This window comes from Lygodium microphyllum, chromosome 30 (genome assembly GCF_053477565.2).
Source record: "Lygodium microphyllum isolate KBCC chromosome 30, Lygodium_microphyllum_v1.1.10, whole genome shotgun sequence".
Classification (NCBI taxonomy): Eukaryota; Viridiplantae; Streptophyta; class Polypodiopsida; order Schizaeales; family Lygodiaceae; genus Lygodium; species Lygodium microphyllum.
In genome coordinates this window covers 2,788,042-2,802,876 of record NC_141164.1, presented here as the reverse complement: position 1 = coordinate 2,802,876, position 14,835 = coordinate 2,788,042, and positions in this window count along the sequence as shown.

The following is a 14,835-nucleotide window of genomic DNA, read 5'->3' as shown; positions in this document are numbered from 1 at the left end:
AGATTGAGAGCTTCTCCAAAATTCAATGTTGTTGCTAAAATCCATGTTGCCTATTCGCATGCCAATGGATCTATGATTCTCCAATTGCATGAGAGATAAAAACAAATTTGCATGCTACTTCTTCACTTGCATGTGAGATCAAGCTAGATTGCATGCTAAAGCTTCTTCAATTTCTTCTATTTTTTTCCTATTTAGGCATATCTATTTCTTCAATTATCGCTAGCAAGTCCAAAAATTAATGTTTTTTTAAATCTAGGAATTTTGATTTATTTGGTTGACCTTTTTGTGGAGGTAGGTATCTCTTAGCACAATTTCTATTGCATGCAAGCCTTGAATGCAATGGTGATGTGATCAATCTTTATGTGGAGAAGTGCCTCAAATAATAGGTTAGAGCTTAGTTTACTCAATTCATATCACACACTTAAGTTAGGAATTGTTAGAACTACCTACTTTAGATAATTCAATTGAATGCTTGAATTGATTTAGTTTATGTATTGTGACAATTCTAACCGATAAATTCATATGCTCATTTTAATTCATTCAAAACACATAAAGGTTAGGTTCTCTTGGAACTTAATCTACTTGATTTTATACACACTTAATTTAAGACTTTTTACTTAATCTACATGAATACTTTTATTGATTGTGTTTATTTCATTTTGAAAAAGTTGCCCTAACTTTTGTTTTTAACTAAAAAGCCACACTAAAGTTAGGTAGCTTAATTTAGTTGATTCAAAAGAATCTCGCATAAGTTGTTTATTTCCCTTTCTTATAACAGTTCTATGGTTTGACTTGTTATGTAAGTTCATTTAGCACATACAAAAGTTGGGTCTTGTTGGAAGTATCTAGCTTTACTAATTTAGTTAAACACTCCAACTAATTGTGTTTATCTCATTATGAGAATTCTAACCCATAGATTGAGTTATTCTAGTTAGTAAAGCACATTAAATAAGGCTTTCTTAGAACTAACCTTATGACTATTCTATGCTAGAATAATTTTATGGTTAACGTCACATAGCTTTCTATTTGATTGGCTTTCTATGGTTTCTAATTATTTAGGTTTTGTTTGATAATGGGAGTTCTATAGTTGAATATTATTATCGTTAACATCATAAGTTTAGGTTTCTAAATCATTAAAAGAATTGAATAATTGAATAGTTTTAGGAGCAACATCATCCATAGGTTTCTAATTCATCAAGATAATCAAATGTTTGAATAGCTTCAGAAGTAAGATTATTCATGTAAGTTTCTATTTGACCATGAGAATTCTATGGTCTAATAATTTTATGTGCTTATCTAACTCTATAGTTAAATAAGTTCTATGACTTAAGACTATTTCTATGGTTATTTTAGTTTATAAGAATAATTCTATGGTTTAAGAGTTAGTTATATTGTTGAATTAGCTCCATGGTGTACGAACAATTTTAGGATGAATGAATTCTATTGTCTCTTTAAATTTACCTACATCGAACTGACCACTTAACACCAATCTCCTCATGCAATGATTAAGCCTACCCCTAATAGCCACACTTTGCATGATCACATACCTTGTCATGTTCCTAGGAAAGAGCTATTTGCCCTCAATTGGTTACATTAGTGTTGACAATGATAGAGGGTTAGCAAAATGGATGGAGCTAATGGGATTACTAACACTACGGTGACTATGTCCCTTCCTCCCAACTTCACATGGATGGTTTTCTCTTGCAAAGACATGATGGAAAGGACACAGTGATTTACATCAAAACACACCTCACCATGAGTAGTCTTTGTTAGAACCAACTAGCTCAAGTACTAAAGGGGCTTGATAGATACCCCTACCAATTCCAATACTTCCCATGTTGACTAATATTAGTGTTAGTGGGAAGATAATAGTACACACATACTTGTCAAGTTGCCGATGAGGATGTGTATGCTCACATGAGAGAGGGAGAGCTTAGATCAAAGGATGGGGAAGATCTAACTTTTACACTTAATCATGAGATCCAAGGGTTATATAACGTTGACTAGGTTTGTAATAAAATAGACACCCTAAAGAAATAGTATAAAAAGGAAAATAAATTGGTACAAAAATGGGGTTTGTACCATTGATATGGTAATACTATCCATTCATGGATTTCATTTTGGGGTCCACACACCCTAAATGGTCAAAATTCTAGAAGCTATTCATATCGATCTAGGGCAGACGCCTCTTTGCAAGGATGTAGTTGATGATGTGGTCTTGGGGAGCATGTCACAAATGAATGGGAAGGACAAAGGAAATTATGAGATTGAACTACTAGGGCAAAAGTTAAAGGAGAGCAATAAACCAAAGAAAAAGAAACCTATCCATTTAATTTCTCGTGAAATGCAAACTTAACTTTATACAATGAAGGATTACAACCTCTTAACCAATTTTTCGAATATAAAGGTATGAAAACTACCGTCTCCGTATAAAATAGTAACTTTAGAATCTTTCACAAAACTTTTCATCTCAAGTAAAGCATATTAGTGAGTAATAGTTGGGACCTAAAGAAAAAGATTCTATGGGAGGCCCGTGAGTCTAGACACCCCAGCTATGCAAAGGATATAAATGCAATAAGAAGTTATCATTGGCCAAGAATGAAAGCTAATGTGCTAAAACATGTTGCTCTATGCTTGAGTTATCAATGGATTAAGGTTGAAAGGATAAAGCTACTTCTAGGAGAGCTACATCCATTGGATAGTGAATTAAGGTTGAAAGAATGAAGCTTTTAAGAGAGCTACACCCACTAGACATACCACATATAAAGTGGGAGTGCAGTAATATGAATTTTGTAGTAGGTCTTCCAACAATGCAAGGTAGATACGACTTGATTCTAGTAGTCATTGATATGCTAGCAAAGGTCACTCACATCATTCCTGTGAAGACTATATTCAAAGCATTCGACATTGCTACATTGTTCATCAAGGAAATTTTTAGGTTGTTGCATGGGTTTCCAAAAAGTATTGTCAGTGACAAAGACTCATTGTTCACTCTAAATTCTGGACATGTCTCTTGCAAGCCATTGGTACATAGCTCTGTTTCAGTACTGCCTCTATCATCCTCAAACAATAGGTAGACTAAAAGAGTTAATGAAGTGTTGGAAGAAATTTTGAGAACATATAGTAGTAGGGGGCCCATGAAGTGGATATAATACTTACCTTTGGTGGAATTTTCCTACAGCCCCTCATACCAACAAAGTATTGGTATGACTTCCTTCTAGGCATTGTATGGGCAAGAGTGCTTATCCCTCTCAATTTTTATGATCCAACCTTGAGGGTCAAAGCATTCAAAAAAAATGCTAGAAGAGATGGAGGAGCAAACAAGGCCATCTGATAGGACATCAAAGCCACACAAGACTAGTAGAAGATCTACGTTGATCCCAAGAGGACTCCCCAAACTTTCAAGGACAAAGACATGGTGTTTCTAAGGGTTTGCCCAAAGATGGGTTCCTTATCTCTTGGGAAATTCAAAAACTTAGCCTAAGATATTGTGGACCACCCTACAAGTTTGTAAAGAGTCTTGGTAGAAATGCTTATAGACTAGAACTTCTACCTCATCTCAAAGTTCATAATGTATTTCATATAGGTCTTCTCAAACCCTATGTCCCCAAACCTAATCATGTCCTAGATGATGGATAAATTGCAATGCCAACTTAGAGAATGTTGAAAGCCTTGGAAGAGACCACCTCGAGTTTCTCTTGAGATGAGGGCATCTCAGTTGTTGTAAGGGGAAGAGGATGTAATTATCTCGTAATTATTTCTTTTTACCCCACGTGGCCCCCAAAATGCACCTTTTGGAAATTGCTTTCCTCTCCCCCTAGCCACGCATGAATGACCCAAACTCATCAAAATACTTTTCACACTCTATGTAAACTCCCACAATTCTTTAACAACCACATTAACTCCACACGAAGTCTTTCCCCCTCCATTGCATGGGAACAAGGACCTTTCAAGAAATGAGGAAAAAGAAATTACTTTTATGAACCTTAAGGAGAACATAAGGAGGAAATAAGGGGAGGGGGCATTTTGGGCTATTGTTTTTGGTCACACCCCCCATAATTGAAAACATTTAAGAAAAAGCCCCCCCACAATGATTGGGGCGCCGTCAATGATTGTACATGCTCACCACCTCCCTCCCCCTTTGTGACTCTTGCCACCCCATCATCATCATTATCCACCACCTTCCCTTGTTGGCATCGCACCCCACACCCCCAACAATCATCGCTGAATAAATCTTCTCCCCCATCTTCTCCTTGTGATAACACATCTTCCCAATAACCCAAAGACCTTGGCCGCTCTCAAAACAACAACAACTAGGTTGTGAGGCTATGAGAGTAGAATAGGGAGAGATAGAGAAAGAACACGAGAGAGGGGGAGAATGTTGAGAGCTCAACCTATGTACACCGACATGACAACTAGTGTCCAGTTGTTTCTAGGATGTGAGTCATAGTAAATAAGTCGGTTATACTTAACTCTAGTAGAGTTAATCAGTTGAGTAGACCTAGATCTTCTCTAGTCATTTTATGTATGTGTGTGAGATATATGAAATATGAAAATGTGGGAGTATACTGCCCTCTGTAGCCTTATCTCCCTCTCCAGGAAGCTCTATGACCTTGGTCCAATGCATCTGCTTTACAAGACCTATTGAGGCAGCATATGAAGGGATTAATGTCTTGCAATGGAGCTTTGCTTTTGTGAGCTATGTGACCAAGGTATTTTAAAGAGCAGCAAACACGTTGGGATAGAGTAGTCAGGACCATGCCTTTCACAAGATTGGTTGCGGCATCATGGAGCCATTCAAAGGATTAAAATGCATATGTTGAAACTTTCATGAGTGAGCATTGGCTTGAAGAATACAAGCAACAACTCACGTGATGTATTTTCAACATGTGCCTGCTTCTGAAGAGAGAGAATGAAGAGTATTAAACTCATGCCAAATCAGTGTGGACTATGGCCAACGTGGATAGCATAGGGCACATTTTTCAGCTGAATGCGTGAGGGCTATGATTGATACTATTCATTAGCTACTATAGAGTAGCATCTCTACAACACCTTGAATATACATGGCTGAGTATTTTGGATAATAACCAACGGCAGAAATTAACGTGGACAACAAGTAAAATGTGCCAATTTTTCCCTAAACCTTGAAGACAATTTCAGCAAGTCAAATCGAGAAGGTATCTTATTGAGATAATGAATCAAGAAGGCTTGAAGGTCACAAAGCTTGGATTAAAATGTACTTGATGCTTTCTTTGCATTGGAAATGATTAAGGTAGTCCATTGTTGATGAATGTCATACCTGCAGAGGTTACCATGACTGATAAGTGATTATGCCATTACCTTCGGTTGGTTATCTTCAGGGATGCTCAGCAAAGTATATGGGCTATCTCTCATGCATTTAAGCATTGGTCTGGAATGACAAATGCTCAACTTTGGAAAGTTTTGACGAGTTGAAATCTGTCCTGGAATTTCAAGCACCAATACAGGGCACCGTTTGATCTACCAATGTTTTGGAATGATGGATATGACTATCAAGAATGCTTGATAAATGTTTGTGCAATACCCATGTACACCTAGGCATGATTAAAAGGGATTAAAAATTCAATTTTGGAATTCATTTACATATCTAGAAATTACAAGTTGAAATCTATCATTTGAATGTATAACAGTTATCACTTGAAGGTTGAAACATACTGGCATCCATTTGGTACCTGTAAGGCTTGAGTCATGCCATTGGAGCTATAGGTATTTTTTGTGGAATATTATGAGTATTAAATGCCCAAATTTGGACTGATCTATTGTTAGTTATAGCAGGGTATTAACTATTTTTATTAGCTAGAAGAATATTTGCTTCCATACATGATGTACATGCAATGCAATGTGTCCAGATGGACATGTATGGTGGAAATTGTCTAAGATGTTGTGGGCTATGTTGAGACAAAAAAACCCTTGCTTTGGTTGAGAAAAGGCTACAGGTTACGCACAAGTTGCTTGCTTTGGCTGAGAAAAGGCTACAGGTTACGCACAAGTTGTTGTTCAAAGACTGCTTGTCAGTTCACTGCCAAATAGTGTGTTTACATATAGAGTATGCAGTCCATACAAATAGGTTGTTATACCTAGATGTATTGCAACTTGACTTGGGATATGGTTGACATGTTAATGGAATGAAATACTCTGATTTGAACAGAGGGTTGCTACTGAAAACTATCATTGAATTGGAAGGCTGAAATTGATTAGTTAAGAAACCTTGGTTTGCAAGAAGTCAGAAAATGTTTACAACATGGAAGATGCAGACATAACAAATAACATAACCTAGATAGTGGGTGAGAAACTTGACAACAACAACTATGCCATCTAGAAGTTCCGCATGGAGAACTTCCTGATAGGGAAAAGGATATTGGGATTTGGTAACAGGAGCAGAGGCTAAACCCAAATTGCCTACTAACAGGAATCTCACTCCAGATCAGTTGAGAGCTCATAGAGCTTAGATGGAAAGGGCATGCAGGGTTCTACATTGGCTGTCATTATGTATTTTGGATGATATGGTAATGCAGATTATGAATTGCAACTCTCCAAAGGATGCATGGAATACCTTGATCAGGTACTATGGCACTACCAAAAGTGTCAGGAAGATACAGCTGAAGCATAAATTTAATAATATGGAGAGAAAGGGTAGGTCTATTCAGGACTATGTCACTGAAATCAAGACCATTGCGGACCAATTAGCGTCCATTGGCACACAGGTGGAGGATGAAGACATGGTTGCAGTTGTATTAAATGGCTTGGAGCCTGAATATAAACCTTTTGATACTTTCATATCTGTGCAAGCTGAAATGCTAGATTTTAATGAGCTTTTGGCATTGCTCATTCATGAGGAAGTCAAACTGGGATTGGCTACTAGTTCTACAGCTCTAAGAGCAAGGATGTTGTTTTTTACTCAATCAATGTGGTCCTGGTCATCGTGGTAGGGGATTTGCTCATGGTAGAGGAGCACCACAGAATATGTCTCATGGCAATAATACCCAGCAGGGTTCAAATGCATGAGGAGGTGGCAATTTAAGAGCCAGGAGGAGATTTAGGCCCAAGGGCAAAGGCTCCTAGCAGCCATAGCAAGCGTGTCTTTGACAACCCTAACAAGGATAAGGATTGTCATTACTGTGGCAAGTATGGACACATTGCCAAGGACTATTGGAAGAAGGAGGGCAATCAAAAGGGGAAGCAGCATGGACATTATGCATTGTCCAACCATACAGAGGATGATTCCATAGATCAGTTGTTTGCCATGACTTACGTGCAGAATAGGGCTGCTAAGAAGTCGAATGCAAATGATGTTTGGTATATTGATTCGGGAGCATCAAATCATAGGACACCTCATGGTGGCTGGTTCACAGATATGGTGCCTAACAAGAATGGCTATGTATGCACAGGCAACAATACACAACATAGCATTGAGAACAAAGGCATAGTACCTCTAGTTATTCATGATGGCAAGAAGAAGAACATGCATGATGTGTTGCATGTTCCATTCATTACGAAGAATTTGTTGTCTGTGGATCAGATGACTGAGAAGAATTTGCACGTCTGTTTTAATAAGCATGGTTGCTTCATTGAAGAGTTTGGTAATGGCTGCAAATTGATTGCTCGTGGTCATAGACATGGTAGGATGTTCACATTAGATGTCACTTTACCACAACTGAAATCAGCAATGTTTGCTCATGGTTCAAGCACAATCAAAGACCTAGAAATATGGCATAAGAGAGTGGGGCATGTAAATATTTAGCGGCTACAATTGATGCAAAAGAGATGGCTTGTTACTGGCTTACCAAAGTTTACCTACACTGCTCTTGGTCATGTATGTGATGCCTGTCAATTTGGTAAAGAGTCACAATTACCTTTTGTCAAGCATGTACGAAATAGCACGGGACCTTTGCAGTTGGTCCATTCCGATGTGTGGGGACTAGCCCATAATGCATCTATGGGAGGCTCTAAATACTATGTGACCTTCATAGATGACTTTAGCCGCTATACTTGGGTTTATATACTAAAATCAAAGGATGAGGTGTTTGCTATTCTTAAGCAGTTCAAGAAGCAGGTTGAAAAAGAATTTGATTGCTAGTACATCTCTTGTTTGAGATCTAACAGTGGTGGGGAGTATGTATCACATGAGTTTGATAGTTTTTTGGCTGAAAATGGTATTCATAGGCAGCTTACATGCAGCTACACTCCACAACAGAATAGACTAGCTGAATGGAAGAATAGGGTATTAATGGAAGCTGCATGTGCTATGATGAATGAGAAGAATAAGCCGCCTTACTATTGGGCTGATGCTGTTATGATAGCCATGTACATTTTGAACAAGACTCCCACTGTAGGTATTCATGATGTGACACCCTTTCAAAAGTTGTATGGCTACAAACCTGATGTCAGTCACATGAAAGTATTTGGTTGTATTGCTTATGTGCATATTCTTGAAGAAAAGAGAAGGAAGTCTAAAAGCACATAAGTGTGTCTTTATTGGTTATGCGTGAGAAAAGAAGGCATATAAATGTTTTGATCCCTCTACTCAGGAGACACTTGTGAGCAGGGATGTTATATTTGATGAGATGGCTACTTGGTATGCATCACCTACAACAGTACCATCTGACATGCCTTCTGCACATGCTTCTATAGTTGGTTTGCAGCAGAGTACTACATTGACAGGTCCTAGTGTTACAAATGTATCATCCCCTATATCTCCATGGACATGGAGATTGCAGAGTTCTGGCTCATTGTCCACTAACACCACTATGTCAGTGAAGGGGAGATATGACATGATGGACAACAAAGGGAAAGAGAAAGTTTTTGATGATGCACTTGGCATGATGACTTCAGGCTATGACTCGACTGATAGCCTTGATAGTGAACTTGGTATTCCTACTGTGTATACGCCTGGTACTCGGTAAACCAGGTACATTCCTCCTCATGAGAGAGGGGAACCTAGTAGTGCACCACACTTCAGATGCTTGTAGAGGGTTAGGTATCCTATGGATAGACTGACTTATAGTGGTTAATGTGCAAAGCATTATGCTTGTATGATGAAGGTTATGGAGGTTAAAGAACCTGCCACTTCTTATGCTGAAGCAGTGTTGGATAAGAATTGGTGCACATCCATGGATGAGGAAATGGCTGCCTTGGCTAAAAATAGCACTTGGGATCTTGTTCCACTACTAAATGGGAAAAGGACCATTGGCTGCAAATGGGCTTACAAGATTAAATTCAAGTCAGATGGTAGTGTAGAGAAGTACAAAGCCAGGTTGGTCGCCAAGGGATATGCTTAGTAGTATGGTCTAGACTACAAATAAACTTTCAGCCCTATTGCCAAGATGGCAACCATATGAATAATGATTGCATTGGCTACTGCAAAAGGCTGGAAATTGCAACAGATGGATGTTAAGAATGCCTTCTTCAATGGTCACTTGGAAGAGGATGTTTACATGGATCAACTTGAAGGGTATGTACACCCTAAGTTTCTGCATTATGTCTGTAAGCTGAAGAAAGCTTTGTATGGACTGAAACAGGCTCCTAGAGCATGGCATGCAAGGATCAGCAGTTACTTGCAGATTTTGGGTTTCATGGTTGGCAGGGTTGATCATAGTCTATTCACTAAAAAGACAAATAGAAGATTGGTAGTGCTGGTTATTTACGTGGATGATCTGATAATCACATGAAAGATTATTTTTGATACGGAGAAGTCCTTAAAAATAGCCAAAAATTTAGAATTTCAGGGAAAAAATAGACCTCGTCGAAGGCGGCAGCTGCAATCAGTACGATTTTAAGCTGCAATGCCCCAAAAGTGCTTTAAAGACCCACCGAGCAACGGTTGGGGAATTTTCATAATTTATTTGACTGTCAGACAGGACTTCTGGGGATGCCCGACAGTGCGGGACTTCGAGACGAATGCCCAAAATTTTTCAATGGCCAAATCCGAGGTGGAACACGGGAGATAGACCAGACCGGAGGCCACGAAACGGAGGCCAAGGGCCAAAAGGGCCAAGTGTAAAAGAGCTTTAGCCCAAAGGATGATCCCTTTGGGGGCCCCTAAATAAAATTGTTTTGTAGGGGGGGGATTTTTGTGCGCAGAGAAAAACGGCCGCCATGCTTGGAGATGGTGACGATTTTGTGGAAGGGGGGTTGTAGAGCTTCAATGCACCCTCCCCCCCCCCCCCAACAACTTACATACCTGATCTCCCTCTTCTCTACGCTCCCTATCACCGCTCTCCGCACGTGAGATGGCTGCCTGGATATGGAGGATGAAAATCAGTCTTTCTCTCTCCTCCCTCTCTCTCTTCCAAGAGGCAATTCATGTGGGAAGAATCAAGAAGAGAACCGGTTGAAGGATGCTTGTCCGGCATGGTACCGGATCACTCCCCGAATCGATGGAGGGCTAGAATTGGCTGTTCGGAGGTGGGCTGAGCCTTGAATGAGGGCTGATCTGCAGTTTCGCATCAAATTTTAAAACCCGCAAAGAAGGGAAAAATCGAAAATTATATTTTACAAAGGAAAATTGCTTGTTTTTTATATTTGGTTGAGCCAATGTTATTCTGATGGAGTGAAAATTGGTAGACATGCTGTTTACTGTTTGTTCTATGCTCGCATAGTGAAAAAATCAGAAAACATTGTCAAAATGTTGGAAATAACTTTTAGAAACCCGTAAAACACGGTTTTTATGAGAAAAATGGGGTTTTTGGTGTTTTCGGGTGGGATAAACCAATACACATGGGATAAAATGCCAATAAAATCTATATTTCTTCTGTTCTAAGAATCAAAAGCCACATCTCTGAAAATATATCATTATTTTTATTAGAAAAATAGAGAAAAATAGGAATATGCCTTAGAAAAATACATAAAAATATAATAAGTTGTTGTGGACGTATGGTTGTAGCAAAGCATGAGGTTTGGCCTCAGTTTTCCCTATCTTCTTGTCATAATGTGTGATTTATTGCTTTTTATACATTAAACCATGACAAAACAACCTCTATACACCTATGCAACAAAGCAAAACTTAAATGGTGAGGGGGAGGAGGATTTTGTGCAACAATTTGAGGGCTGAAATAATACAAATTCAGATTGTTTTTTCTATGCATAGCATTTAGGAAACGGCCTATTTGGAAATAAGGGATCTAGTAGCACAAGGTTCACCTAGGTGCTAGATTCTTGCAAGAAGCGTATACGTATTAGTTGGAATTCATGAAAAGACCGTTTGTGTACTAGTACATAGGCTGATTTCGAAACATAACTGTTTGTGCACGATGAGACATCCACTATTGCATTGATCATACATGTGGTATCAACTCCTGGAAATGCATAGCAATTATTTGAATTATAGTTGGCCCACGTTTGAGAGGGTAAGATTTTCCTTGCCGTAGGTTAGTCGTTCATTTCTTGGGGAAAATTAGTAGTGAGGAAACATGGTATCTCCTGGATCTCGCTGACAAAGAGGGGAGTCTTGTGCGAATGTGTTTATATGTAAAAGCAGCGCATCGAGGGGCCAATCCCCAAGATGTAGGAGAGTTGCAATGGGGCCACGGCAATCAGCCAATGGGGTGCCTCCTGTGTCTGTGATACATGGCACTTATTGCCAATATGTGTGGGATACTCCTTTGAGGGGTTTTGGGGAAGGTGCCATTGGACTCTTATCCAACTACAAACCCAATATTAGATGTATCTAGTGTGCATTTAGCTATTACAAATGCTCCTGGCCCGCGAGGCCGTGTGGTGGCAGAGTTGTCTGTTGTCTACATGAGGTCCATCGGCTAGTGCCATAGCCAGTGCCGGCCCATTTTTGGTCCCATCATCATAGGTGATGATGACTTTAGAATACAAAATGTCATGAGTATGCCGAAATCTGAATTTGATATGAAGGATTTAGGTGAGTTGAAATTCTTCTTGGGTATTGAGGTGATAAAGGCAGATAATGGTTTATGGATGATGCAAAAACACTATGCCATGGAAATGCTAAAAAAATATGGCATGGCTAAATGTAAACCGCTTGATATACCTCTAGATCAGAATGTTAAGTTAGACATAAACACTGAAGCCAAAATTGATGATGTTACTATGTATAGGCAAATGGTTGGAAGTTTGATCTAGTTGACCATCACAAGACCTCATTTGAGTTATGATGTTGGGCTCATAAGTCAGTTCATGTAGAAGCCCAGAAAGCCATACTTGGATGTTGTTAGATAGATTATGAGGTATGTAAAGTCCACAGTAGATCATGGGCTATTCTATGAGAAGGATAAGGCCCTAAAACTCATTGGTTACACTGATGCAGAAGGATGCTCATATGATTGTAGGTTTGCAAGTGGGTATGCCTTCAACTTTGGAAGTGGGATAATTAGCTAGAGTAGCAAGAAGCAACCGACTATTGCATTGTCTAGTACTAAGGCAGATTACAGAGGTTCCGCTTTGGCATCCTATGAAATTGCATGGTTGCTTAAGCTGATGGCTAATTTGGATATGCAAGTGGATGCTCTAGCGACTTTATTTTGTGACAATCTTAGCAGTGTACTTCTAGCAACAAACTTAGTTTACCATGCCAGAACGAAGCATGTTGAGGTACACTACCATTTCATCCATGAGATGGTTCTTGCAAGCAAAGTGAATCTTATGCATGTGACGGATTGAGTAGGTAGAATATATCTTTACCAAGTCTTTAGGTAAAGATAAGTTCAGTCGATTTCAACAACTACTTGGTGTACAGGTGTTATCTTGAGCTTGAGCTGGAGTGTTGAGACTTTAAGCTCAACCTATGTACACCGACATGACAACTAGTGTCCAGTTGTCTCTAGCATGCAAGTCGTAGTAAATAAGTTAGGTATTCTCTCTCTCTCTCTCTCTCTCTCTCTCTCTCTCTCTCTCTCTCTCTCTCTCTCTCTCTCTCTCTCTCTCTCTCTCTCTCTCTCTCTCTCTCTCTCTCTCTCTCTCTCTCTCTCTCTCTCTCTCTCTCTCTCTCTCTCTCTCTCTCTCTCTCTCTCTCTCTCTCTCTCTCTCTCTCTCTCTCTCTCGTGCTCCCTCAAACTCAAAATGCCACGCTCTACATTTGACACTTTTTTTCACATTTAGAAGTTGCTATTTATGTCACTAAATGTGCCAAAAAGAGCTTCGAAGTATGCATCAGAATGCTTCTCACAAAGTGCATTGGTATTTGTGTCAAAATGGTCGTCGACATGCACATATAGTGATGCTCATGCAGATGTTCATATCGACATATCTAGCGATGGATATAGTGATGCTAGAAAACACTGTTACTATGGTTCATCCTATATCTTTATTCCCTTGTAGTGTTCAGGTAATATTGTGATATTACTCTTTTTAAACCTTGCTAGCACCTATTCATATTGATTGTTGTAATGCTATGCATTCTAAGCAAAGATTATTGAAGAAGTTTTCGTGTTAAGCTTCTCCACAACTTGAGGTTGGCAATTTGATTTACATACTGCACCAAATACATCACTTTACACTATTGGTGCCTTCAAATCTAGGCCTCTAAACTGTAGAAAAATAAAAGCTTGTTCATGATGTTTTGTCCCCAAATCATCCAAACTATAGAAAAATAAAAGCTTCCTCTACCATGGATATGATGGAAGTTACTAGGTATTTAAGGCCAGTTGTATACACATCTAATGATGGCTACAAATTTGCATAACTGGTGCTGCAGTTCGAAAGCAGAAGCTAACTAGATATGGTGAAAGGGATAACAACTAGGTTGTGCCCCCGACACTTGTAATATGCATTAGTTGCAAGATACTAACCTTCTTCTTTTGTATGGATGCAAGTAACAAGTGCAACCTCTCCATATCTTTTTATGCATCATGTTCCATAAACAACCATTGCTAACCATTTGTTGTAATTTCTAGCTCCTTACTCTTTGTCTTGTTGTGGTACACTATTTATTGCTCCAACATCACGAATCAACAAGCATTAATCTCTTATTAAACTTGTTGTATCTTGTGTAAGGAGTTGATTCTTTTATGATCTTAGCATGCAAAATTACTCATTTGTTGTTAAAATCTATTCTCACATAATCTATACTTCTATCTTATTATTCAAGGATTTTCCAAACTTGACACTAGTCCTACATGGCAATTGTAGAACAAACCTTCTCTCTCTTCTTTCTCTTTCTCTTTTAGAATATATATATCTTGAGGTTTCCCTCATGTTCTAGTCATTTATGCCCCCCCCCTCTCAGTGTCAATCCAAGTCCACGTTCAAGCCATTTATTAACCCCCCTTTCTCTCTCAACATCAAGTTTCAATAGGAGTCCACATTCAATGCATTAATTGAGGGAGGACGAAGAGGATTTTCCTACCTTCTCTTTGTTATCTATTATTCTTGCATGCTTTTAGTTGGCAGAGAAGGATGTTTGTTAGTGTAGGCTTCATGGTTTGTCGAACTATGGTTTGTGCAGTAAAAGCAACGAGTAAGCAATTAGTCCCATTTATGGCCTCTGTGTGTGTGTGTGTGTGTGTGTGTGTGTGTGTGTGTGTGCGTGCGTGCGTGCGTGCGTGCGTGCGTGCGTGCGTGCGTGCGTGCGTGTGTGTGTGTGTGTGTGTGTGTGTGTGTGTGCGTGTGCACGCGCATGCGCGTGTGTGTATAATGCGGGTCCAAGTTCAATCCATTTATTACCCCTCATCTCTCTTAGCATCAAGTTTCAACACAAGTCCATATTCAAGGCATTACTTGAGGGATGAGGAGGAGGATTTACCTACCTTCTTTGTATTATCTATTATGCTTAGTACAAGTTTTTAGTTGGTAGAGAAGGATGTTTGTTGATGTAGACTTCATGGCCTATCT